At 40.1% G+C, this 27922-nt stretch overlaps 1 protein-coding gene across 4 annotated transcripts in view; it reads right to left on the minus strand.

The window, feature by feature from the left end:
* LYPD6B (LY6/PLAUR domain containing 6B) overlaps positions 1-27922 on the minus strand; it is a 181705-nt gene that overhangs the window by 97524 nt on the left and 56259 nt on the right. The window contains exon 1 of one of the 4 annotated variants that reach the window (XM_057505616.1): positions 22393-22469. The exons of the other annotated variants lie outside the window; for them this stretch is intronic. The gene's annotated coding sequence lies outside the window, so the exon portion shown is untranslated. Of the gene's footprint in view, positions 1-22392; positions 22470-27922 lie in introns of those variants that run through there. 4 annotated transcript variants of the gene reach the window in all.

A 27922-nucleotide genomic window follows, 5' to 3' on the forward strand; every position in this document is an offset into this window, starting at 1 on the left:
CAAGGGACCCAAGGAAGACAGCATCAAGACATAAAATAATTAAAATGGCAAAGATCAAGGATAAGGATAGACTTTTCAAAGCAGCTAGAGAGAGAAAAAAGATCACATACAAAGGAAAGCCCATCAGGCTATCACCAGATGTCTCAACAGAAATCTTACAGGCCAGAAGGGAGTGGCATGATATATTTAATGCAATGAAGCAGAAGGGCCTCGAACCAAGAATACTCTATCCAGCAAGATTATCATTTAAATTTGAAGGAGGGATTAAACAATTTCTGGATAAGCAAAAGCTGAGAGAATTTACCTCCCACAAACCACCTCTACAGTCCATTTTGGATGGAGTGCTATAGATGGAAGTATTCCTAAAGCTAAATAGCTTCCACCAGGGGAAATAAAACTACAGTAAAGAAAGTAGAATAATTAATTACTAAGCAGATACAAAAATCAAATCAACTATCCCCAAGGTCAATTAAGGGATAGACAAAGAGTATAGAATATGATATCTAATATATAAAGAATGGAGGAGGAAGAAAAAGGAGGAAAGAAAAAAAGAGAACATTTGGGTTATGTTTGTAATAGCATACTAAGTGAGTTAAATTAGACTGTTAGATAGAATTACCCTTGAACATTTGGTAACCACGAATCTAAAGCCTGCAATGGTAATAAGTACATACCTATCAATAATCACTCAAAATGTAAATGGTCTGAATGCACCAATCAAAAGACATAGAGTCACTGAATGGATAAAAAAACAAGACCCGTCTATATGCTGCATACAAGAGACGCACTTCAAACACAAAAACATACACAGACTGAAAGTAAAGGGATGGAAAAGACATTTCATGCAACTAATACAGAGAAAAAAGCAGGAGTTGCAGTACTTGTATCAGACAAAAGAGACTTCAAAACAAAGAAAGTCACAAGAGACAAAGAAGGACATTACATAATGATAAAGGGGTCAGTTCAACAAGAAGATATAACCATTATAAATATATAGGCACCCAACAAAGGATCACCTACATATGTAAAACAAATACTAATAGAATTAAAGGGGGAAATAGAATGCAATGCACTCATTTTAGGAGATTTCAACACACCACTCACTCCAAAGGACAGATCAACCAGACAGAAAACAAGTAAGGAAACAGAGGCATGGAAGAACGTATTAGAACAGACGGATCTAACGGACACATCTGCAGAACACTCCATCTAAAAACAATAGGATACACATTCTTCTCAAGTGCACATGGAACATTTTCAAGAATACATCATATACTAGGCCACAAAAAAGAGACTCGTTAAATTTAAAAAAATTGAAATTGTACCAACCAGTTTCTCAGACCACAAAGGTATGAAATTAGAAATGAATTACGCAAAGAAAATGAAAAATCCCACAAACACACGGAGGCTTAATAACATGCTCCTAAATAACCAATGGATCAATGACCAAATAAAAAAAGAGATCAAACAACATATGGAGACAAATCACAACAATAATTCAACACCACAGAACATGTGAGATGCAGCAAAGGCTTTGCTAAGTGCTAAGAGGAAAGCATATTGCAAAACAGGCCTACCTCAGGAAAGAAGAACAATCCCAAATGAACAGTCTAAACTCACAATTAATGAAACCAGAAAAAGAAGAACAAATGAGGCCCAAAGTCAGTAGAAGGAGGGACATAATAAAGATTAGAGCAGAAATAAATAAAATCAAGAAGAATAAAACAATAGAAAGAATCAATGCAAGCAGGAGTTGGTTCTTCAAGAAAATAAACAAAATAGATAAACCCCAAGCCAGAATTATCAAGAAAAAAACAGAGTCTACACACATAAACAGAATCAGAAATGAGAAAGGAAAAATCACTACGGACACCACAGAAATACAAAGAATCATTACAGAATACTATGAAAAGTTATATGCCAACAAACTGGATAACCTAGAAGAAATGGACAACTTTGTAGAAAAATACAACCTTCCAAGGCTGACAAGGAAGAAAGAGAAAATATGAACAGACCAATTGCCAGCAACGAAATTGAACTGGTAATAAAAAAACTACCTAAGAACAAAACCCCTAGACCAGATGGTTTCACTGCTGAATTTTATCAAACACTTAGTGAAGACCTAATACCCATCCTCCTTAAAGTTCTCCAAAAAGTAGAAGAGGTGGGAATACTCCCAAACTCACTCTATGAGGTCAGCGTCACTGTAATACCAAAACCAGTCACAGACACCACAAAAAAAGAAAATTACAGACCAATATCCCTGAAGAACATAGGTGCAAAAATACTCAACAAAATATTAGCAAACCAAATTCAAAAATACATCAAGAGGATCATACACCATGATTAAGTGGCATTCATCTCAGGGATGTAAAGATGGTACAACATTCGAAAATCAATCAACATCATCAACCACATCAACAAAAAGAAGGACAAAAACCACATGATCATCTCCATAGCTGCTGAAAAAGCGTTTGAAAAAATTCAACATCCATTCATGATAAAAACTCTCAACAAAATGGGTACAGAGGGCAAGTACCTCAACATAATAAAGGCCATGTATGACAAACCCACAGCCAACATTATACTCAACAGCAAGAAGCTGAAAACTTTTCCTTTAAGATCAGGAACAAGACAAGGATGCCCACTCTCCCCACTTTTATTCAACATAGTTCTGGAGGTCCTAGCCATGGCAATCAGACAACACAAAGAAATAAAAGGCATCCAGATTGGCAAGGAGGAAGTTAAACTGTCCCTGTTTGCAGATGACATGATATTGTACATAAAAAACCCTAAAGACTCCACTCCAAAACTACTAAATCTAATATGTGAATTCAGCAAAGTTGCAGGATACAAAATTAATACACAGAAATCTGTTGCATTCCAATACACTAATGATGAACTAGCAGAAAGAGAAATTAGGAAAACAATTCCATTCACAATTACATCAAAAAGAATAAAATACCTAGAACATGAAAGAACTATACTCTGAAAACTATAGGACACTCATAAGAGAAATTAAAGAAGATACCAATAAATGGAAACACCTCCCATGCTCATGGATAGGAAGAATTAATATTGTCAAAATGGCCATCCTTCCTAAAGCAATCTAGAGATTCAATGCAATTCCTATGAAAATACCAATAGCAGTCTTCAACAAACTAGAGAAAATTGTTCTAAAATTCATATGGAACCATAAAAGACCCCAAATAGCCAAAGCAATCCTGAGAAGGAAGAATAAAGTGGGGGGTGGGGGAGACTATGCTCCTCGACTTTGAGCTCTACTGCAAAGCCACAGTAATCAAGACAATTTGGTACTGGCACAAGAACAGACTAGAGAGCCCAGATATAAACCCAAACATATATGGTCAATTAATATACAATAAAGGAGCCGTGGACATACAGTGAGGAAATGACAGCCTCTTCAACAACTGTTGACAAAACTGGACAGCTGCATGCAGGACAATGAAACTGGATTATTGTCTAACCCCATATACAAAAGTAAACTCAAAATGGATCAAAGACCTGAATGTAAGTCATGAAACCATAAAACTCTTAGAAGAAAACATAGGCAAAAAAATCTCTTGAATATAAACATGAGCAACTTTTTCCTGAACACATCTCCTTGGGCAAGGGAAACAAAATAAAAAATGAACAAATGGGACTACATCATGCTAAAAAGCAAAGGACACCATCAGCAGAACGAAAAGGCATCCTACAGTATGGGAGAATATATTTGTAAATGACATATCCAACAAGGGGTTAACATTCAAAATATATAAAGAACTCACATGCCTCAACACCCAAAAATCAAATAACCCTATTAAAAAATGGGCGGAGGATATGAACAGACACTTCTCCAAAGAAGAAATTCCGATGGCCAACAGGCAAATGAAAAGATGCTCCACATCGCTTATTATCAGGGAAATGCAAATTAAAACCACAATGAGATATCACCTCACACCAGATAGGATTGCCAACATAGAAAAGACAAGGAACAACAAATGCTGTTGAGGATGTGGAGGAAGGGGAACCTCCTTCACTGCTGGTGGGAATGTAAATTAGTTCAACCATTGTGGAAAGCAATATGGAGGTTTCTCAAAAAATTAAAAATAGAAATACCATTTGACCCAGGAACTCCACTCCTAGGAATTTACCCTAAGAATGCAGCAGCCCAGTTTGAAAAAGACAGATGCACCCCTGTTTATCGCAGCACTATTTACAATAGCCAAGAAATGGAAGCAACCTAAGTGTCAGTCAGTAGATGAATGGATAAAGAAGAGGTGGTACATATACACAATGGAATATTACTCAGCCATAAGAAGAAAACAAATCCTGCCATTTGCAACAACATGGATGGAGCTAGAGGGTATTATGCTCAGTGAAATAAGTCAGACAGAGAAAGACAAGTATGAAATGATTTCCCTCATTTGTAGAGTTTAACAATGAAGCAAAACTGAAGGAACAAAATAGCAGCCGACCCACAGACTCCAAGGGACTAGTGGTTACCAAAGGGGAGGGGTGGGGAAGGGCAGGTGGGGAGGGAGGGAAAAGGGGATTTGGGCATATCATGATGGGTGCACATGGTGTGTTTGCGATCATGGGAAAGATAGTGTAGCTCAGAGAATACAAATAGGGACTCTGGGCCATCTTACCGCACTGATGCACAGTGACTGCAATGGGGCATGGCAGGGGGGACTCGATAATAAGGGTGAATGTAATAACATATTGTTTTTCTTGTGAAACTTTCATAAGAGTGTATATCAATGATACCTTAATTAAAAAATCATAGCCGAGACTTTCCTTCTTCAAAGGCCTCCTTGCAACTTTGTTACTGTGTCTGGGTCTTGTTGAGGATTGGGGTTCTATGAAATAGACCCTGTACTGCCACTGAAACAAATTTCCCATCACCACTTTGCTAGTTTTTGTCATTTGCACCTTCATCTCTACCAGCCTGAGCTGCAGCATCAGCCCTGCTCTGTTCCCCACCCCTGCAAACTGTACCACTCAGGTGCCATACCAGCTGACTTCTGGGGGTGTTTGGCCAACAGCAGCACTGGCAAGAGATAGGACCGAGGGAGGAAAGGGAGATTCGGGGGTCCTCCCGGTCCCCACATGCTTCAGCTCTGTGTCACTGGTGGGAGTTGTCTCCCTCTGCAGCCCCAGTGGCACTGCTTCCCCCACAGCCACAGCTCTAAGTGCTCGCAAAATACTGTTTCCTTCCCTTGTCCCTTCAGTCCAGGGCGGGCCATGAGCACCAATGGATACTACTTCCTTCTCTCATCCTTCAGCTCAGGGCCATGGCTTTTCACTTCCCTAGGTGCTGTACACCCTGCACACACTTTTGGGAGGCAGCCCTCCACTGAATTCTCTTCATTGGAACCAATGGGGTGAATCAAGTGCCCTGCTGGGACCACTGCTGATGCAGTCATCAATCTTGGCCAGGCTAATCAGTACCATATGAACCCCTCCATGCCGATCAGACCTTCAAAAATGTATATAAAGGATAAGAAAAATCACCATCAGGGAAGCAAACCCATGAAGATAATCATAGAAACAACAAAAGTGGCCTTGATCCTCTAAGATCAAATCGTAAAGAAGTTAAAAAAACACTATCTTAAATTTAAAAAGCTATATTCATGAAGTTTATTACATTATCATCTATAGGAAGTTTTGGAAATAACCTAGATGTCCAATAGTAAAGGAATAAAGGATGACATATCAACTTGACGACCATGAGGAAATGAAATATGATTAAGGTTAAGACTTTATAGCAGCCAAAAAAAACTTTATAATAAGTAAAAGATATTTAAACAGATATTTTGAACCTAAATTTGTACATTAGAATTTTGATTTTGTAAAAATAGGCATGCACTAAACATTAGATAAAATTTCACAAATGAAATCCCATGTTGAAAGACTGAAATTCTAAGTACTATATATTTTTCTTAAAATATCCATAAAAATAGATATAAAAGGCATAATTTCCAGAGACTTCATGGCTATGGCTGCTGATAAGAGAGGTGCATTCAGGGAGAATAAGGCTCCTCCAGATGATACCATGCCCTCCAATCAGTAAGCAGCCTTAAACAGAACACTTCATTGTTGTCTCCATTTCTTTCCTCTGCAGTGGAATGACTACTCACCCACTCACAAGGACGTAAAGTTAATGAAACCTAAGAGGACTGAGAAACATTTTTTTGCTCTCAGATATGCCTCTTTGTATATACTGACTGTCTATGCTGACTCTAGCTGAGACAACTTAAAATGAAAGCATTTTCTTAGACTTTGGTTTGCAGTGCTTGTGAGCTCTGTTGCAGAGACTGAGCACTTTCATTAGAAAGTGGTAAAATGAACATCGTCATCTGGGGGCCTTCATTGGAGATTTGAAAATATGTCTCACGGTCCTCCTTAAAGAGATCCTATCTAACAGAGTGATAACAGATTGATGGCCACGACCTTCTTCACATTCTTCTAACTCCTTTTAAAATGAAATCAAGACTCTCGCTGCTGGTGTCTGTGGGCCGGGTGCCAAGGCGCTGTAATGAGGGCTATGTATCACCTTCCACCCCCACGATGCTCATCCCAGTTCATTGTTAATGTGCTAAGGCCACCAAGAAACATGTCACCAGAGAGGAAATCCAAGAGAAACTTGCTTTCCCCATTTCAAAGGCTTATTTTCTTTATTTTCTTTAAACAGTGGGTGTCAAAGATGATGTCTTCATACTGAAGACAAATACGACACTGTATCGACATTACAACAAAACACTTTAACAGACATAAAGCCCTTAATGCTTTAATTTTTAACTGGTGATTTGGTATCTTCCTAAATTTTACATTTTAGCAGAGTTTCCTAATCTAAAATATTTATTGGTCTAGAATATATATTAACTGGAAATATTGCCATTCCTATTTCAAAGCTACGCAGATGGTAATTTTCTTTAATTAGACATTAATTCCAATGTATTACCTGAATAGGCAGTTATTGTTTCACAGGGTAAGGATTAATGGGCAGGTGTTTTGTATAATCTGACTATAAGAGAAACAGAAGAATTGTATATGATTCATTTTCTTACTTCTCTGAGCTGAGTGATATTAATAATACTGCCAGCTCACATTTATAAAGCACTTTTCATTTTCAGAGTGCTTTTGTATCTAGGATTACATTTTCCTGAATCTTTGACCTTTGACAGATCCTACCAGATAATGTACAACTCTACAGGTTTTCAACTTTCTGATGCTCAAACATTTTAGATGTGTCTGTATGTATATCAACGGTATACAATAAGAGGTAGTAGAATAAAACGGCCCTGGAGATAGACAGACCTGGTTCAAATCTCAGCTCATTCACTTGTGCTGCATAACCTTGGATGAATTTATAAGCATCAGTTTTGCCATAGGTAAAGTGGGAATAATATCACCTTCCATCACTGGATACTGGAAGGACTAAATAAGATGTAACTTGTGAAAAGAGTCTGTTACATATCATAGCAGGTGCTCAATAAACAAGTTATTGCTATTATTAGCAGCTATGTTACTCTATCTTACACATTTTATTTCCCCTGATTTTCTTCAAAATTTGGATTCAGAGAGGGATGGAGGAAGTAGAAAGTCAAGAATAACAATGTTAGTCCCACAAAGTATCCTAGAGGCATTACTTCAGTGCAACTTCAGATAGTTTCTATCCTGAGGGCTCTATTCCAGCAAACTCATCCATCTCTTTTCTACTTGAGTGTAAGGTTTACTGTGCTTTTGATACAACCCAGTACTCATTGGCATTCCTATATCCTAAGTTTAAGAGTACATATCCAACCCAAGAAAGCATCTCAAATAAGTAACACCCTTTGGTTACTGTGGTAGTTGCTACACAGAGGCCCCTGATGATCACACCTCCTGATACTCACATCTTCAGTGCTGCCTTTTGCCATCCCCAACACACAGTCTGAAGCAGGGCTGGTCTTTTATGCAATCAATAGAACTTGGAGGAGAATAATGGTGTGTGACTTCTAAAGTTAAGTTATAAAAGACTAAAGTTCTGTCTTGGTCTCTTGTATCACTTGCTCTGGGAAAAGCCAACAGCCATGTCATGGGGACACTCAAGCAATCCCATGAAGAGGGAACAACTTGCCAGCACCATCTTCCAGCCCTATGAGTCACCTCAGATGAAAATCCTCCAGCCCCAGTCAAGCCTTCAGATACCTGCAGCCCTGGCCAACGTCTGACTACAACCTCACGAGAAGCCTTGATCCAAGATTGCCCAGCCAAGCACTTCTGAATTCCGGACCCACAGAAACTATGAGATAATAAACTATCATTGGTGCTTTAAGCAACTACATTTTGGAGTGCTTTGTTACAGAGTAATAGTTTGTCATTGCAGTATCAAGGGTAATTTGGCAAGAATATGGACTGGAACCACATGACCCTTTACCATTTAACTACATTACCCAAAGAACATGTTCAAACAACGATGAATAAGCAACATGGCCCTGCTATGCAGAAGGAAGTGGCTTTAGTATAGAGACCACTTTCATATTTTAAGCATAATCACACCACACATTAAGTAATCCCTAAAATCCCACTCTAATTCCAAACACCTTTTTAAAAATGACATTTGATTATTTCAAAATGTAAACTGCCTATATAGAAAAACTATAAATAAAGTTGAAACCTAATGAAAAATGAGGAAAACTGTCAGGAATGTGGGATAGATGGAGAGTTAAAACTCTATAAAAATGAGATTGTATAAATCAATAAAAAGAAATCAATCAATACTAAAACAGAAAGCAGAAATGATTCAGAAATTCACTTAAAAAAAAAAAGAGGTCCAGTAAAACAACAAATTTGACTGGATCTATACTGTCAGGACTCAACCAAGAATTAGGAGAAGTGCAAGTTGCAGTGCTTCAAAATCGTGTAACTATAGACTATCTCCTGTTAAAAGAACATATGGGATGTGAACAGTTCCCAGGAATGTGTTGTTTTAATTTGTCTGATTTTTCTCAAACTATTCAAATTCAGTTAGACAATATCCATTATATCATTGATAAGTTTTCACAAATGCCTAGGGTGCCTAACTGGTTTTCTTGGTTTCACTGGAGATGGCTGGTAATTGTAGGTCTGCTTTGGTTATGTAACTGTATTCCTATTATGTTAATGTGTGTGCGCAATTTAATTAGTAGTTTAAAACCTATACATGCTTATGTTACTCTACAAGAAGATATGTCAAAGAAGTAATCAATCTTCCCATGTTTTCTTCCGTCTGCTACTTCTATAGCTTTTCTTCTTCCTTCCTAATTACAACCCTTTAGTAGAATTCGTGCCTCATATCGAAAATTACCGAGTATCATAATTCTTCCAAGTGGTAAAGATACCTCAAGACAAATGCTGGGCATAGAAGCCACAGGGCATAAATCTGCAAAGAAGTAAAAAGCTAACCTTTTCAAACAATATTGCTTCTCTCTCTCTTACCAACTTCACATTTCCCTGTATGGCCCCGGAAGATGACTGGTTAGCCAGAGACGGGTAAGATTCCTCAAGGGAGGAACAACCTAAGACAGGCACAGTCGCAGGGGGGCCATCAGGTGAGAAATTGGGGATCAACAGAGGTGAGGCTTAGAACCTCACCCCCCCTGTTTTGAGAGAAATCTTCTGCATCCATGGATGTTTTGTTGCCCTTGTCTAGCTTGGATTAATACTTAGTCTATAGGCACAGACCTGATCATCTACATTTGCCCTCTTACAGCACTAAATTATGTTTTCTACCACTTCAGCATTTTATTTAAAAAAAAATAATAATAATAATAATAATAAGGGAGAAATGTGGGATTCACATATAAATCAAGTATAAAAATCAAACGAATAATCACATCTGACTTGATTGTTTATAGTTCATGATGCGTGATCAAAACCGAAAGTTTCTGTGATGACTGCCCTTGCACTGTTCACCATGTAAGAACTTATTCACCATGTAAGAACTTGTTCGTTATGCTTCAGAAGATCGGAGACTGTTGAGAATTAGGCTTGGGGTTGATTAATGACTGTGCATTGAGTCCCCTATACAGAATTTTATTGTTGTTAACAACCATTTGATCAATAAATATGAGAGATGCCCTCTCAAAAAAAAAAAAATCGCCATTATGATCCAACGCCCAGCAGAGTTCAAGGCTGAGAGAACTCTGCTGGGGTAAAGTTCACAAAGACTCCTCACTCAAAGAGAGAATGACAAGAGTTCAATTTCCTTTTTGAAAAAAAAAGTGTTTTTTAAATGATGATATCATAAAATCATCATTATCTTGTTCAATCGCCTGCAGAGTCAAATCTGAAAATCCTTTTCCCCAAATGAAAATATTTGTTTTTTTCTGTTTACAAGATGTCAATTTTAGAAAATAAGTTCTTCATGGATAGGAATATCTATTTTGTTCACTGATGTGCTACAAGTACACAGACCAGTACCTAGCAGAGAGTAATCACTTAATAAATATTTACTGAAAATTCAAGTAAACTGAAATTTAAAAAAGAAAAAAAAAAAAAGAGGTCCAAAGACTGCGGACTAGGGCACTCCAGTATTTAGATGGCAGGAAGAGGAAGAAGATTCAGCAAAGGAGGTCAGGGAGTAGCCACTAGGACAGGAGAAAAACTAGAAGATTCTGGTGTCCAGGAAGCTAAGGATCAAAAAAGGTTTCAGGCAAGAAGGAGTGATTAAATGTGCCAAACCCTGCTTATAAAGTCAAGTAAGATGAGAATTGAGAGTCACCTTCTAGATTTTGCCACATGGAACCACTGGTTACAGCATCACTGTCCAATTTCTCTTCCTACTATCAATAAATGTTTGTTGAGTATTCATTATATGCCAGATTCAGAACTTCTTGAACTTACTCTCTCTTTCCTTTTATGTTGTAAGTGCCAACATGTTATGACAGCCAGTACAGTTTGTTCTTTCACACTACATCCAGGAGAGAGGTTCTTGGGGTCGGAGGATGGTAAGAGCGTCAAAAAAAATCAGATCAATTTCATTAGTTGTCAGAAAATGAACACCAGAGAATAAATGGTAAATATTATGAGGGATCTGGGAGACCTCTAATAATCACAGAAATAATTTTATAACTTCTCATACATAGAGCAGTCTGGGTAGTTAGGTTATGCTGCCATAACAAACAACTCCTTAATCTCTACATTCACATACAGTATGTCTGTTTCTTTCTGACTCAAAGCCCACTGTGAGTGAAGGTATCTCTCCCAGAAAACCATGTTCCATGTGTTGTCTTAGCATTCCAGATAGCTCTAAATGTGGAAATCCAGTTCCACAATAACACAGAAGGAAAAGAGATCCCTAAAGTGTCTCACACTAGCAATTAAATAGTCTGGCTCAGGAGTGATACGTGTTCTACCACAACCCACCTGCCAGAAGAGCCACATGATCTGCTCAATTGCAGGGGAAGCCAGGAAAAGAAGAATTTCACGTGAAGATGATCTAGATTTAGGTGAGCATTATGTTTCTCCCACGATCAGGATTCTTTTTTTTTCCCCCAAAGGATTTCACATCTAATCATCCATTTGGCTGTGAAAACATCCCAGTAAGGTAGATAAAGAATTTATTAGACTTTCCATTTACAGATGTGAAAATTGAGGTAACAAAAGTTTAAACCACTTATCTAATTGGTGGTAATGTCTAATTTAAATCATTGTAGTAACGATTGCCTACCAGATCAATGAACTTTGTTTTCACAAGTTCATGCAGTCATCAACTTGGAAAAAAATCATTAAGATCACTGATATTTGTGGCCATTATGGTATACATAAAATATACTACAAAATACTGCATGATTCTCTAAGTACCTCATACAAAAGAAGGCCCTTTGAAATAGCTGGGATCAGTCCCTTCAGACATATTCTTTTTTTTTTCTTTTTATTAGGGTATGATTGATATACACTCTTACGAAGGTTTCACATGAAAAAACAATGTGGTTACTACATTTACCCATATTATCAAGTCCCCACCCATACCCCAACGCAGTCAATGTCCATCAGTGCAGCAGGTTGCCAGGGATCCACTATGTCCCTTCTCTGTGACACACTGTTCTCCCCGTGATCCCCCACACCATGTGTACTAAACATAATACCCCTCAGCCTTCAGACATATTCTTGGCAATGACTAGCTGATGCCTAAAATGAAAAACAAAAGAGCTTAGGATGGAAGACTTGGGTTTTCTTAACACTTGAAGTTCCTTGCTCTGCATCTGTCATTAAAGATTAGCCCTCAGAATAACACTGTGTGAGCCCCCTTCATTCTAAAGATGAATCATAAGTTTTAACATTCCCTACCATTCTAAGTTGCAGGCTGCTGACAGCCCAGCTTTAATGGAGACCAGCCTTTATGACTTCTGTTTAAGCCTGAAGGTGCAATTTCCTTCTCTCAGATATGGGGTCTGAAATTATTTTAGGACAGTAGGGAAGAGCTGTATTGGGTTTTTCTTTATCAGTAGTCACTTAATTCAACAGCATAAAATGTTAATATTCTTGAAAAAGAAATATATATCCAAACCCTGGATTCCTAGATCAAAATGAAATATTACTTGGCATTGAGATAAAAGCATTACTTACAATGATATAACTTCTCCACAGATTGTACATTCAGAAAAAGAGATGAAGGAGCAATTAGCTATAAGCTCTTATTTTTTTCTTTCAGCCCTTAAATTCCATACTATAATCCTTAATTTAGAAGCTGGCATGTGTGTAAAGTACTAAGCAAGTTCTTCAAATGCTATCAGGTCAGCCCCTTGAAGCTCTTTTAACTATTTTGTCCACAGCATTCCTTCCCTTTGCTTTACTCAGCTTTCAGAGGGAAAGAGAAAGGAATGGAATTTCCAATGTCAAGATAAATGGCACATTCCCAAATTTGACAGTAGTCAACTAACTATTATTCTGTTTATTTGTTGGCTTGTTGGTTTTAAAAACATCTTGAAAATGGGCAAGGATATCTAGTCCAAACTCTACATCTTCTTCTCAATACCTTATGTAGCAAAATCACGTTAGATATTGAAGATAACTTGGCCTCCTAAAAAATTAACCATGCAGGTCACTCCAGGAAGCCACTGACACTCACTTTTTATCCTTGTGAGAAAAAGTCCTACTTGGAGAATGGGAAGATGTCACATAGATGTGTGTTACAAAGAGCATGAGGAGATGTGGGTTCTATCCCCAGATCAATCAGTTAGTAGCTATTCCAATATCTATTAAAAACAAAAACTAAAGAATGTGGCAGGATGCAAATGGAATAACACACATGAAAGCCTTTGCATATGATGAGAGCCTTATGGTTTGCAACATTTTACTTACTTTTGCTCCCCCTGGCCTATATTAAAAACCCTTCCTTTGCTGCCCATCTAGCCAGGACAGAAAACATCCCTGTGAGGGTCTACCTTCCCATCCCAAATGTTACTTATCCTTCTCAGCTTCATCACAGAATATAAATCTAGAAGTTGACCTTGATACCCTTTTAATCTCATTTATGCATATTCAGGCCTATTTAATCTCCTATGCCCCATCCTAATATTACAAGTCTTTGAACAAAACCATCCTAGAGCAATATTGAGTCCTATGAAACCTTTTATGAGTTCCACATTTCTTAAATAGGAGGATCAAAAAATTTATCATCCACACGGGACACTTTGAAATGTGGAAAGACACTCCGAAGTAATGGCACCAGGACAATCCACTCATTTTTAAGATGGTAGTTACCGTCTGAGTGTTCAGTTCCTCCTCTCCCCCCCTTCCTATACACCCTCTTCCCTTGTTCAACGGAACAGTCAACGCCCTCGGCAAGCAAAACATAGATTACCTGATGTTTCTATTTGAAGGAACTCCTTATTTGTTGGCTTGTTACTTTTAAAAATACGGAAACTATACTGAATGGAAAATGACCCTAGAATCCAGCACTGCTAACATTTCAGCACCTGTTGCTTGGATCTGTTTTCAAGGTTTCTAACTTTAAATTACACCAGTAATGCAGGGGTATTTTGTCCCTTTTAAAACATTAGAAAATATGGAAAATTAGAAGGAATAATAATAATGGGCCAAGAACCTACTAATTTCCAGGCACTTCACATACATTATTCCAGTTAAGTTTCACACTAACTCTTGATGATGGTAGTATTTTTATATACATATTACAAATAAGGAATCCAAAGCTAAGAGACACTTAAGTGATTTGTATGGGAGGCCCTAGTACTCCAGATTTCAAAGTTCATTCCACGTATACTATGTAACATTATTTTAATTATTTTATGAACTTTCTTCCTGTCTTTTCTCTTTATGCTTTAAGCTTATCAAATTTGTATACTGTATTCTATCTTTGTATGAAATTTTCACATATTGATAGAGTAATGCAAGCCTCATGGGGAAAAAAATCAAACAGTACATAAAGCTATAAATAGAATTTTCTTCCAACTTCTTCTCTATACCCAAGTCTACCCAATCTCTCAGAGATAACCACAAGAAATCCTTTTTTTGTGTCTCCTTTAAGATATCTAAGCATGTCAGGCATATGCATCAGTTTACACTACATTCTTGCATTTCCCTTGACAACACAATTCCAAAAACCATCCATGCTCACTATCACCACTTCTTTCCCTCCATTCTCCCTTGCACTTACTCAGACTTTCATTCCTATGACTTCAACGAGACCGTACTTGTCAAGGTTACCAATGTCCTCCAGTTGCCAAATCCTAAATTCTAAGACCTCATTTCCCCAACTTTGAATAGCAATTGACATAGTATATTGTACCCTCTTTATTGCAACACTTCTTATCTTGCTCCTAGGATGTCACTCTCCCAGATATTACCCTGCCTCTTTGACCAGTCTTTCTACTTTTTCTTTTATGGCTCTTCCTCATCTTCCTGACCTCTAAATGCTGGATAACCCCAATCCTCAGCCTTCTTTCATTCTCCATCTATACTCATTCCCTAAGTGATCTCATTTAGGCCTATGCTTTGGATGCCTTCTATATGCCAGGGACTGTCAACCCAGACTTTAGTCCAGGCCCCTCCCTGACCTCCAGAGTTGTATGTCCAACTGCCTAATTGGCATCTTATAGAGAATCTCAGAGTCAGTATGTCAAAACTGAACTCCTGGTTCTCTTCCCCCAGTCTTCTCCAGCCCAATAAGTAGCAACTTGTGTGTGTGTCTGATGGGGGTGGGCGGTGCAGGTGTGGAAGAGGTGGAGGTAAATCTAACAACAACATAAAACCTTTCAATTATTCTTAATTTAATTATCTTGTATGCTCTCTCTCTCTCTCATCCTCTAACCCATCAGGAAATCCTGCCAGCTCTAACTTCTAAATATACCCTGAATCTGATTATTTACCATCACCTTCACCACTTTGGTCCAGATGACTATAATATCTTTTATCTGGTCTGCTTCCTACCACCCTTGGCCTATAGTCAAATCTCCACATAGCTACAAAAGTAACCTTTTAATAAGATAAGTCAGGTCATACCATTACCTTTCTTAAAATCCCTAAATTATTTCTATTACCCTTAGAATAAAACCCAAAGCTCTTACATCTGTAGCAAATCTCATACGACCCCACATCCTCCTAGTGCTCTCTGCTCTCACCCACCGCAATGCATCCTTGCTCAAAAATGCCAAGCACCCTCTCTCCTATTGCTTCATCTCAACACTTACTATTCCAAATCTCTGGAATGCCCTTTACTCAGACAGCCACCTGGCACACTAGGTCATTTCAATCTAGTTTCTGCTCAAATGTAACCTTTCAAATAGTTATTCCCAGACACATATAGTATCATAAGTTGCCCCACTCCCTATCATTCTCTCTCTCCTTAATCTGCCTTATTCTTTTTCAAAACACACACTGTTACCTGACACACTTCATGACTACTGAAATAGATCATTCTGGGCCATAGTTTCTTAAACATACAACTTACATATAATCCAGTCATTGCACTCCTAGGTGTTTACCCAAGAGAAAGAAAATATACATGCACACAAAGACTTGTACACAAATGTTCACAGAAGCTTTATTTGTAATAGCCAAAAGCTACAACAACGCAAATGTCCATCAGCAGGTGAAGGGATGAACAGATTGTGGCATAACCACACAATGGAATGTTAATCAGCAGGAAAATGGAATGAACTCATGAAAATGCAATGTATATGAATCTCAAAATAATTATGCTGGGTGAAAGAAGCTAGACAAAAATAAGTATATACCATACTCTTAGTATAAAACTCTAGAAAATGAAAACTAATCTATAGTGACAGAAGGCATCTCCCCATCTGGGGACCCATGGGGTATACACACAGGGTTGGGAGGGAGGGATTGCCAAAAGGCACAAGCAAGCATTTGGGGGTGATGAATGTGTTCATTATCTTGATTATGATGATAGCTTCACAGACACACACATGTCAAAATTTAGTAAATTGTTCACTTTAAATATGTGCAGTTTATTGTGGGTCAACTATATTTCAAAAAAGCTGTTAAAAAAAAAAATAAGACAAGATTGCCTATTTGAGGTTGCCCTTCACCAACCTAAATTTTGGCCTCATTGCAAAAAAAATTTTTGAAGCACATTTCCAAACAGACTAACATTGTTAATGCTCTGCAAAATAGTCTCAACTAATTGTTTCAAAGGCCTGTGGCAGCAGTTTTCTGAGATTATATCAGATGACACTCTTTTCTTTATGTAAATATAAGCTAATGTTGCCACTGGATACCAAACAATTCTTTTACTTCAGTAATCGCAACATGTTCATACCAACAACTGAATGTGTTATTTCACCTGAAGAGGTCTGAGAACAATGTCCTTAGTTCTCTCTCTTGCCTGTTATTTCAAATGGAGACTTCTGCAGGGAATTCTCCTACAAGGGAGATGGCAGATTTGAATCATTGGTGGATTTGTGTGCATATGTATGAGTGCACTCATGTGTGAGAGAGAAGATGAAGCAGAGGGACATGGAGGGACCTAGGAAGGGAGATCTTGAGTCAAGTATCAATAGCTGTGCTCCCCTTCTGGAACCTCCTGTCTTTAATCTAGCCATTTCTTTCCTACTGAAAAAAAATGTGGAGTTAATTGCTCATTGTCTAAATAGCTCCTATCTCTCCTACATCTTCTGGTCCCACTCTCAGGAATGCACAGTCCACAATCTCCCAGCTTTTATTTATGGAACAAGTACACATAAACACAGCAACACACATGCACACTTGCACATTTGAACCCCAAACCTCTACAACAATACCGCAAATGTTTCCTTGTATTCTCTTCTCAGCAGCAGTTGTCAGAAGCCTGTATTGTACTGTGAAGGCCTCTCTTTCTCACCCTCAAACAATTCCCCCAAATTTGCTCTCTTCACACTAAATTAGTGTTTCCTAGAATCAGTCTGAGCCAGTGAAAACTTGGCTTTGACTAAATCATAGAAGAAATCAACTCATTTCTTTTATATATTTATGTTTAATGTATTTATTTACATTTTAAATGTTACTTCACTTCCTTAAATAGAAAACCAGTATCCCTTGGCCAAGATAGAAGGTAATTCTAAACATAAGTACATTGAATATTAAAGCTGTGAATGTCTACAAGAATTTTCTGCAGAAACTTCTGGGCCTAAGGTTAGCTCTCTCTTTGGGGCTGGTGTGGCTAACTAGAGCATCTCTAGCACTTGCCAACATCCCTTTTTAATAAACTGACACTTTCTTCTTGACTTAATGAGTAGGACTGAAGGACAGTTTAAGGGGATAATTTCTTACATGTGTTGTCACGTCTGCCCTGAAATCATTTCGTGCCCTGGGAGTTCCTGCCCTCAATGATCTCTGAGAGCCGTCTCCTAAGCCATGCTGGGTTCAGAGCTCACGTAAGTCTGACCTACTCTGACGACCTGGGAGCATGTGTTAGGGCCCCCACTAGCCCATATGGCACCTTTATGCAAATTAGGAAAAGGCACCTTCCCTGGGCAGATGAGCCCTGTGTGTGTGTGCATGGCATGGTGAGAGCCTTCGAAAAAAGGCCTCCCTTTCTCCAGGCCAACACCACTTTCTGCCAGACAGAACAAGTGTCAGATTTTGGCCCCACTTAACCCTTTGGCTCAGTGCCCTTTTCAGTGAACCACAGGCCTAACTATACTTGGTGGCTGGCCAAGCATTACCTAAGCCTCAGCATTTCCAATGGTTACCACTAAATTCTTAATTCAGTGGTTGACTTTCTTGAGCTACTGAAGGACCTCCATGCCACTCTAATTCCTTTTCGTTTGCAGCCTTTGGGATGTACAGTGGCTCAGCGGCACTTCCCCACTTAGTGGGGATGTGGAAGAGGAATATATTGGAAGAAAGGAAGCTTGGCTAGTTCCCTGGAGGGCTGCACATTTCCTCCGGTTTTGGCTCATCAACTGCTAGCCCTGTTCCCATCACCAGCTGCTTTCAAGACCGGTTCTGGCAGAGAAGCATGCCTTCGTGGAGATGGCCAAGTTCTTACAACCAAGCTGACAATGAAGGCTGAGTAATTAGCCAGGTTTGGAGGTATGCCTCTTTTGCCAACGGCATGCAGTAATGAACTTCAAGTCAAGATAAATTATTGAAGGCAGCAGGACTTGACAACAAGTGGGTCTATTGTTTACACAAATGAGTTCTGTCTGAAGACATAGCTCTGCCCTGCAAGATTAGAACACTGACAGGGATTGGTTCAGCTACACAAGTGTTGATTAAAAATGCCACAAAGAGCTGAACAGCAGAAGTTAGTGTTAGCAGAAAGGAAGCAGATTTTTATTTGTTTTGCCTTTTACACTCCAAATGCTGGGTAAACATAGCACAACTGGCATGGCAATTTTGACAGGAGGATTCTAAAATGTTAGCAAGTTCAAAGATGAGTTCATTTAGCCTTTTACAATAGCTTATACAAGGCCACCACTGTAAAAGTTCATAAACAAGAAATAAGCTGTTAAGATAATAAATAAGCTTTGCTTCATAAGGCCCTCTGAGGAAGGGTAGTGAGGAGGAACTGACCTGGTCCAAGAAGAGGATATACCGGCCAGTGAACCATCTTTGAAGGTAAGTCTCTACAAGGTCCTTTAGGCCCAGGTCAAGGGCCCACTGCCCACTGGTGACAGGGCAGGGGGCCTGGGGAAATAGGACCTGTTCCTTATGCTCAATGCCTATCAAAACAGACCACTCTCCGGTCTGCAGCCCTGGCTCTCTTTCAGCCAAGGCCAAAGGACTCCAACCTCACCCCTGCTTTTAAAAGACCCACACAGTTGCTTTTGAATACAAATTTCTAGAGGAAGCAGCAGAGAAAATAATCCACCTAACCCAGAAGTGGCAAGCTGGCATCAGTTCATGTGTCAACACCTTCTGATGAGCAGTGAGTGCTTGGAACACGGTTGAGATGCATTCTGGGGCCATACCTGGGCCTGAAGGGAAAGGGGCTATAACTGTAATAACTTTATAATATAGCATGACCCACCTTAGACTCTCAGGTGATCTGCCACACCCCATCCCTCCCCAGCAGCCCTTGGCAGACATCATAAACAACCTTTTCCTAAGAGGAAATGAGTTGGTATAAATGGTTTTCTTCAGAACAAAACCATGAAATTCCTCATACTGAACATAATGAGGGCAAACTGCTCATTCAGAGCAACAGCACTGAAACAATGGAGGGCCCATTCCTGCTGAGAACAGTCCTGTGCAGCCTGCAGGAACCTAGGAAATAACTTTTGACCCAAGGCCCTGGCCACCTTAAATAGCAGGGCTGTTGCGCCAACTTCCAAGGGTCTCCCATCCGGGCACAATCATGTGGGGGTCTCACCTTCACTGCTAGCTCTTTCAGTTTTTGGAAAAATAAGGTTTTAAAAGTCCCTGAGTTTAAGACTTGTATTCCTGAAGCTCAGCCACCACAAAGGGAGGCATTCAGTCCTAGACAGGGTACCCCTGGTGCCATGCACAGTGCTTTGGACGCTGGGAAGCCTAGCTACCTCCTGGTTTCCAGGCCTCACTTCATTACTCAGAGACATGGAACACAACAGTCTTAAGAGTTCTACTGGATTCCAAGCTTGCGGGGACCTTGGAACAGGAACTGCCTCCTGCTGGCGCTGGTGCAAGCCAACCACAGCAGAGTCATCAGGCAGTGGAGACACCCACTCTGGGATCTGCAGCAATGGAAAAGTGCTCGTCCCTCTTAAGGGTTTTACCTTCCCTCCCTAGTCCAATGGATGACAACAGCAAAGCTTCTTTTATAGATTTCACTGAAGCACAGGCAGTACACCTTCAAAACCTCAGCTCATAACCAGCTATATAAGGGAAACATTAATGGTCATTGGACATCAGGAAACATTTACTTAAGCAATTGTTTTGGCAACAGGTCAGGAATTCAGGAGGCATCTGAGCCACTGATCATTGCTGCGACACTTCAATATGTGGAAAAGGCATCTGGGAGCTTGTAAAGGTAGAGGATGTGACAGTGCATGAAAGTCCCGTCATCTTCCATTTATCTTAAACTTTCCACTGTTGAAGTGGTACAATTTTTTTTTAATCTTCATATCTCCATATAGATATGTGTATATGTCTCTACATATAGGTATACATATATCCCTATAACTCTATCTATATATGTGTGTGGGGGGGTGTATATAAAAGTCCTAATGTACTTATATAGTAGATAAGCTTATATTAGAGAAGCAGTACAAGGTATCAAAACCATTTTTCAATCTCCTTGGTCATGTCCTATACAACTCACACACAGAAAACAGATTTGGATATGGATCGAATTCAGTCTGAGAACTCAAAATTTAGGATAACCTCAGAAAGTGTAAGTCTCAGGAACTCACAATGAAACTCAGAGTGTATAAACATTGGTACCTAAAGGGAATAATTCCGGGAGAGCACCGGGGGAGTCTCTTAACTCCTAGGATTTTCCACCCCTCTATGCTAACTCCCTCAAACAGTGATCAAAAGGCAAAGTTATAACAAGCAAGCAATTATTCATAATTTCTATGTGCAAGATCTTTAAGAGATACTGCCTCTAAGTAATAAAAAATGCAGTATTTGATTTAACTTTATAAAATTATACTCCTCTCTATGTTCTCATTAAGTCTTATGTCTGTGTGTTAAAAATCATGTAGGGTATGTGGTGAAATGACGGATACTGCTGATGCTTAGATTCAAGCACACTTGTATTTCTCACTGATGGATCAACAGCCATTGATTTTTCCCAAGTCAGTAAAGCAACCGGATTTATTTAAGAGGCTTCGTTTATTGCCTACTCTACCTTATAAAAATCTCTGATGGTATCTGATCCCAAAACTGCCTTCTTCCCTTTACAGTTCCTCCCAGTTACACCTATGCTACCTTCCATAAGAAGGTACAAGGATCCTAGAAGAGAGGAACATGTCACAGCCTGGGAAGGACACAGGCTCAACTGTTGCCCAGCAGAGGCAGTCAGGGTCTGGCACTCCCCCGCCGGGGAGGTGCAACCCAGGTTGCCGAGTCAGCAAAAACTCACAGGATGTTCAAATTTGAAATTCAGATAAATGTTATTTGTTGTTTATCTAGAATTCAAGTGTAACTGGATGTCCTGTATTTTATCTGGCAACCCTACTTCCCTCCAGAATGAGTTCCAGTGTGTGGCGTGCACACAAGGACACTCCTGTCTCAACTCCTGTTGAGACTGCAACTTTCACAGAGAAAAAGGTGAAGAGCAGTGCCTGCATCTGTACCATTCCTTGAAGGCCTCATGCTTAAGGACTTTCAAAGTGGCTTTGCCCTGCTTTTGTAGTGCGAGAGGTTCCCTTTGTGTGGGGAGAAGGCAGGGGAGGAGGAAAACGGTGCACGGTGCCACCAGAGCAGTGTGCCTACCAGCTCAAGCCCCACTTCGGTAGTAATGCCCAGCTCCTGGGGCCCTTCAGAGGTGATAATAATAATGATAATTATGTGCTGTTATTTTTGAGCACCTGTTTACTAATTGCCAGCCACTGAAATTGGCATGAATATTAGGTTGGCTCCCACTGAGAATGGAGATTTAGCTCCACATTTTGAGATCCGGCTCAAAAATCCTCCTACGAAAACAACTGGAGTTTTAAACCTTCTATTCACACAAAAAAGAATGCTTTCCTTTGGACTAGAAGAAAGCAGCTCATCTTTTTCTTTGTCTTCAGTTCTAAAACATTCCTTTCATTCCCTTCTCTTAGGGGAACTTGTACTACCTCAATTAATGAATCCCTCAGTCAGCAGCAACTCACTATCTTTTCCCACCTGCAGAAAGTAAGTTCAGAAAGAAAACAAGAAGAAAAAAAAAAAAATCAACCACCCAGAGATGGCTGAGAGGTTTAATTATTGCTTGGAAAACAACCCCCTTTCACAGCATCTTTAAGAGTAATTTTCATAATTACTTACTGATTGAAACTTTGACTTCCAACAGGGAAAACTCATTTCCATATTAATATTAAGTAATGATTTAACACAGCTCAGGACTGAAGTTCAGGCTCTGAAAGAAAGCATGGACTAAGTTGAAACAAAGAAATTTAACCCATAGTGGCAAATTTGCTATTTGTCTCTCAAATGATTTTTTCCCTTCATTAATCGGCATGCAATAACCTTCCGTGATAACTCTGCCAGAGGCAAGTCAGGAGGTTACCATGGTGTCAGAACAAACACAAGCCTCCTCAGACTTGACGCTCCACCACCCGTTCTGCTCTCTCTCCTCTGCTTTGTGCCTGTTTCTGTGCAGCTTCCTCCTCTCTCCCCTCTCTGTCTGTGCGCCCACCTGTTCCTGTCCTTCTCACGCCCTCTCCAGATCAGTCTTGTCCTCCCTGTCCCCCAGCTTCTTGGCTTCTTTCTCCCTTCTCCTTGGCATCTCTTGCTCTGTCTTGTGCTCTTGCATGACTCCATTCATGCTGTTGCTCTCCGTCCCTCTCTCCCACGTCACAAAGTCCAATGACTTCAACATTGAACAGAGAGCCATAATTAACCAGATGAGCTAAGAGTAAATAACTTTTATCGTTCAACCCCAGTGCATACATATCACTAAGCACTCCTGTGCTCAATTAAACTACCATTTGGAGGGGAAAAAACTCAGCTAGATGTACATACTAATTTTCACAGTGAGAATGAAATGTCTTTGTGTTTATCTGGGAGAATGGTATCACCTTCTGCAGACTGTATACCATCCTTTTAAAAAGAGAAACATCTTTTCAAGTTTTGTCTTTATCTTAGTACATTAGCTATGGTATCCATGCCATAATCTTGTACAACAAAAATTCTTGACCATTAAGGCATACAACAAAACAAAATAATGACAGAAGATATTAACGTTTTATTGTTTTGACAGTTATTTTTGGAGTTGCTACTTCATACATACTCATCCTCCTTAAAAATCCCTTAACAAGTGGCTAAGCAATGGCCAAGCAAATGAGTCAACTAATATGGTGCTGGTCTGAAGGCCCCTGTCACAACTAAGAAGCTTGGTCTACCTATTGGCAAGGATCAGACATGAAAAGAGGGATTATAATTGGTGTTTATGGTCTTGTTGTCCATGAATGTTTCATTTTAAGTCATTTAAGTTTAAAGTAAAATCTAATTATGTTCCTTCTTCTTTGCAAAGAAGAATCCATCTGAGAGATAACGAATACTCTCAAGAGTTCTAGTCTTACAGGAAATGCAGCATTATTCTCCTGCTCTCATAGGCACCATATCTGGAGCTTATTTCCCAAGGGGTAACCCCAGGACAGCAATCCCCTGACTATTGCACCTGCCTGGGATTCGGAAGTATTTTTCAGACAATCCCTGGGATATGTGGTTCCACAAATCTGATTATGATCTACACATGCAAAATATGTCCCCAAGATTACATCATGTTCCTGGCATCCCAGAAGTGAGGTTATGAAACTTTATTCATTTTTTTCCTTATGGGAGCCAGAGTCCGATCATTCTTACCTCAAAAGTTCCTTTGCATTGACCTAGTGAAATTGCATGCTGGTATTTAAATCCTTGCTTGAGCATTTTAAAAGGAAGAAAAATGTTTGACTCTACATACTATTTACTATGCCTATTCATTCACACACAGGGACCAAAAATAATTATAGGTACCGAAAATTAAGTAGATAATTATTTTCTTATTTGCTGGAGGAAATCTTCTCATTCATTATACATGTTTATTTTACCCATTTATTGTTCCACCACTTTATATCAACTGCACAATACCAAAGTAATATTCTGTTAGAATCATCAAGAACAAAGGAAAAGTCAAGAACATTCTTGTTCCACTATAATTAGAAAGACAAAGTTGGTGTCAAGGAATCTCAAAATGATCAACAACAATCACAGATGAAGGAGAAAAGGCATCACCAGGCGAGTGGAGCTGGGGTTAAGTATAAGAAAGTAATTTCAAAACGACTGTCATAAATTGGGAAGAATCAAATTATTCACCAATAAGAGCTAAAGAAGTAAAGAAAAATGCAGTTCCCTACTATATATGAGAAATGTAAAAGAAAATTTTGGGGAAAAGAATCACAAATTCTAAGAGCTATGGGTCATAAAGAAAATGATATTAAAACACACATGTGAAAAGAATAGACATCCAGTCCTGTCTAGGTAATGAACAGTGAACCACATGCAGCTCAAAATGTCAAATCCAAGGGAAAATACCTGACCTTGATCTGTAATGAGAGGGCCCATGAGCACTAGAGTAGAGATCACCAGGAACCCGCAGGGATTGTCCTAGAACAATAGGTAGCAGGCTACCCTAACTTCTTCAATGGAAATGCTGACAGGGTATCTTGACAGTGTATCATGACATTGCGTTGAGACCAGGACCAATTCCTGTCCCAGTCCTCAGCACCAACAGCCCTTACATCCAATGCTATGTTCATCAGGCCTCTACCTGTTTGGGGCTGGTTGCATCTGGACCAACACAGACTCATCAAACGTCTGCAGGAGCTATGAGGTCAGCTTCTATAGCCGCACGTCACATCCTTGACTTCTTTGATCTCTGTCAAAATGTAATTTCCTATCTGCGCATTCCCAACCTCTCTCCTCTGTCCTTGCTCTCCTTGGCAGCCATCTTCCTCTGCTACCTGACCCTCAGACTCTCTACTGTACCTTCTGGTAACCTTGTTTCCAAGTAAAATAGCCCTTTATTACCCATATGCTCTTCTCAGAATAGTTCCCACCTTCTGACTTAGGTTGGAATCTGGCTCTTTCTTAGAGATACTGTTTCTTCCCTAGCTTATGCCAGCTATCCTCTCCTCCTAATCCTGAGCCATGTGAAGAATTCATTTGTCTATGAGGACAGAACCCCAGAACTCTAAGACAGCAACAGCTCTAGGAGATAAGACACTGTATCTCTTTCACATAAAGAGATATCTAGAGGGGGCTTCACAAAGTCACAAGGAACCAAGTCTGCCTCTTATCTTACTGCTCCACCACCCTCAGCAGGCTCTTCTGCCTCACAGTATAAGAGGGTCGTCATTTCATAAGACAGCGCAAGCAAACTGGAGTTAGTCAGAAGAGAAAGGCTTCTTTTCTAAGGAAGCTTTTATCAGTTGCGAGCACCGCTTCTGCTTACATTCTACTGGCCACACCATATGCCAGGTAGCTGCTGCAAAGTGGCCAGGAAATGCAGTCTTACTCTGGGTGGCTACATGCTCAGCTAAAAATCATGATTATATTGTCAAGGAAGGACAGATATGGAGAGTCAGCTCTCAATCTCTGCCTCAGAAGTGAGTCTTTGATGTCAGGGCAGCTTCCAGAACCATAAGCCTGTCTTGGTTTATAGAGACTGCCTAGTCACTTCCAAGTTCTCAGTGACACCTGGCTCATGGTCTTCACGACATTGAGACCCTCTTGTCATCTAAGACAACTTTCACGTGCATGCAGATTGCCTACCCGGCTCCCTCACATCACAATTATTTGACGTCCGCAGTGCCAACATTAACACCTTCACCTTCCCTCCAGTTCTGCTGTCCCTCTCCCATCCACAGCTAAATCTGGTCATCACCTTTGACATCTTAAAATGCAATCCCAATTTCCTATCCTTCTAGCTCTCTTACTTTCCTACTCTGTCACACATTTAGACCACTAGTCCCTGACAGCCACATTTTTTCCCCAGTCAGGCTTTCTTTCTCTCTACCCTCCTCTCTGTCCCTACTTTCCCTTCCTTCTTCCCTCCCAACTTTCCATCCCTTTTCAGGTGTGGACAACATAAGCTGGTGCCCATAGTTTTAATCTGGACACCATTGTTGCTTACACGAACTATCGCCCTACCTTCCCAGCAAATCTCTATCCTGAATCGATTGTTTGTAATACAGTAATTCTCAAAATTAGCTTAAAATTGTCACACAGTCTTCAAACTATCTTTTTATACCACTTTCTCCCATACTAGATTACAGCCTTTGTCTTCTCTATATTTTAGAGGATGTGATTGACCAGAGTCACCTAGTAAATGTCGACTGGTTTATGGGCAGCATGGACAGATAAATGACTTGAGGACAAGAAGAATATAACCTGGACTGTAGTATTTTTAGGTAGATTTGTAACTACTTGAAAAAACAAAGAATGTCAGTTATGAATATTAACTCAAGGGAAACTCATGAAAGGAACAATTCAAGTCTTTATCGTTGAACTTATCCTAAGCAACAACATGAATGAGGATATAGTTGGCATAATTATTTAAAACACCAAAGACTTGAAACCAAGAGTAAGATAAATGTGGTATTAAGATCCAAAGGTTCAGAGGAGGAGCCAAGATGACGGTGTGAGTAGGACAGCAGAAATCTCCTCCCAAAAACATACATATTTTTGAAAATACAATGAATACAACTATTCCTAAAAGAGAGACCAGAAGATAAAGGAGAACATCCAGACCACATCTACACCTGCGAGAACCCAGCACCTCACGAAGGGGGTAAGATACAAGCCCCGGCCCAGCGGGACCCGAGCGCCCCTCCCCCCAGCTCCCTGGCAGGAGGAGAGGAGTTGGAGCAGGAGGGAGAGGGAGCCCAGGACTGCTGAACACCCAGCCCCAGCCATCCACACTGGGAGCGCAGACACACAGTGTGTGGTGTGCTGGATACTAGAGAAACAGAACAGTAAAACCTGCGAGTGGGTCCACACAGCCAGCACCCCTGGGACAAAGAAAAGCGAGTGCTTTTTGAAAGTCTGAAAGGGACAGGGACCCCACAGCTGGACAGAGGCGTCCCAGCACACTCAGCCCAGCAGCTGGGAATCCCGGAGAACTCCGGGAGCCCTAACCTCCCAGGCAGCAGCACAGCTTGGAGGCCCTTCACAGCGATAAACAGCCTCCTGCCTGTTCCCCCTCTGGCGTGACTCCACCATAGCGGAGCAGCAGCCTGAGACTGGCCACGCCCACAGCAACTGCGGAGCTTACTCCACAGCCGTGGGTAAGAATCAGAGACCGCGTCTGCATGCAACTGCCCAGCACAAGCTGCTAGGGGTCACCATTCTCCCAGGAAGGGAAGGCCAGGAGCAAGTGGAAAGGGATGTGGTTCTCCAGCTGACACACGTGCCAACTGCCTACAACTACCTCTATCGCCATGAAAAGGCAGAAGAATTTGATACAGACCAGACTAACCCAGACATCTGCCCCTGAGATGAAATCTGAGGCGATAGATTTAACCAATCATCCTGAAAAAGAATTCAAAATAAAAGTCATAACCATACTGATGGACTTGCAGAGAAATATGCAAGAGCTAAGGAGGGAGAATACAGAAGTAAAACAATCTCTGGAAGAACTTCAAAGCAGAATGGACGAGATGCAAGAGGCCATTAATGGAATAGAAATCAGAGAACAGGAATGCAGAGAAGGTGACACAAAGAGAGATAAAAGGATCTCCAGGAATGAAAGAATATTAAGAGAACTGTGTGACCAATCAAAACGGAACAATATCCGCATTATAGGGGTACCAGA

This window comes from Manis pentadactyla, chromosome 8 (assembly GCF_030020395.1).
Source record: "Manis pentadactyla isolate mManPen7 chromosome 8, mManPen7.hap1, whole genome shotgun sequence".
NCBI lineage: Eukaryota > Metazoa > Chordata > Mammalia > Pholidota > Manidae > Manis > Manis pentadactyla.